General features: G+C 39.0%; 1 non-coding gene across 1 annotated transcript; it reads right to left on the reverse strand.

Annotated features, from left to right (window-relative positions):
* Positions 1 to 220: 220 nt before the first annotated feature.
* Positions 221 to 411, reverse strand: LOC129063599 (U2 spliceosomal RNA). Its single transcript, XR_008528382.1, has one exon. It is a non-coding gene; the product is annotated as a U2 spliceosomal RNA (small nuclear RNA).
* Positions 412 to 849: the final 438 nt, after the last annotated feature.

Consider the following 849-nt stretch of genomic DNA (forward strand, 5'->3'; position numbering starts at 1 on the left):
CCTAGCAGAGGTGAATGCATGGCAGATCATGATTTTGTTCCTCCTCAAAGACACAGGCATTACGAAAGGCCTGAACAGCCTAGGAGATGCTTGGGATCATGTTTACTTCTCTGATGGATTTTGTTCCCTCCCTCACAGAACCACTCCCAACTATCTCATGGTTTTTCTGTCTTCAAACACTTCCATCTCTTTCCTTTTGGCGGGGGTGGGGGGGGGTGGGGGGGTGGGTACCATTTCCAGAAGTACTGCAATACCAGGTCGATGGGTGGAGTGGAAGGAGAAAACTCCTATTCCACCTCCCAGCTCCAAAAATCCATTTAATATAATGTCCTAGGATAAAGGACATGTCAGATATTAAACTGATGGGAACAGATACTACACTTGGTCTTAGCCAAAAAGCTGAGAAGTGATCCACATCTCTTCCCTTTACCATCATCAACATAATCTTTCTAAAGTAGATGTCAGAAAAAAATAAAATAGATGTGAGATGACTTCCCTACTTAAAAAAAAAAAGAATTTTTAACCTTCCCCATTAGCTATTGACTAAATTCCAAACTTCTTAGTTAAGGCATGTAAGAACTCTTTGAAATATTTACTTTGTACACATTTTCCATAAAGACTTCTGCAGTCCTTATTGGTTACAATAAATTAATAAATTTATCCTTTATTTAATTTTTCTTTTTAAATCTGTTTATTTATTTTATTGTATTTTTCTCCATTATCATCTATTCTCCCTCTACCCTCTTCCACCTCCACCCATCCCCCTCCACCCCACAATCACTACACTGTTGTCTATATGCATGAGTTCATTCTCTTTCTTTTCTACTTTGCTCAATCCCTCCCCCTCAA

This window comes from Pteronotus mesoamericanus, unplaced genomic scaffold (genome assembly GCF_021234165.1).
Source record: "Pteronotus mesoamericanus isolate MK-2021 breed Mesoamerican mustached bat unplaced genomic scaffold, CSHL_Meso_final scaffold_85, whole genome shotgun sequence".
Taxonomy (NCBI): Eukaryota; Metazoa; Chordata; class Mammalia; order Chiroptera; family Mormoopidae; genus Pteronotus; species Pteronotus mesoamericanus.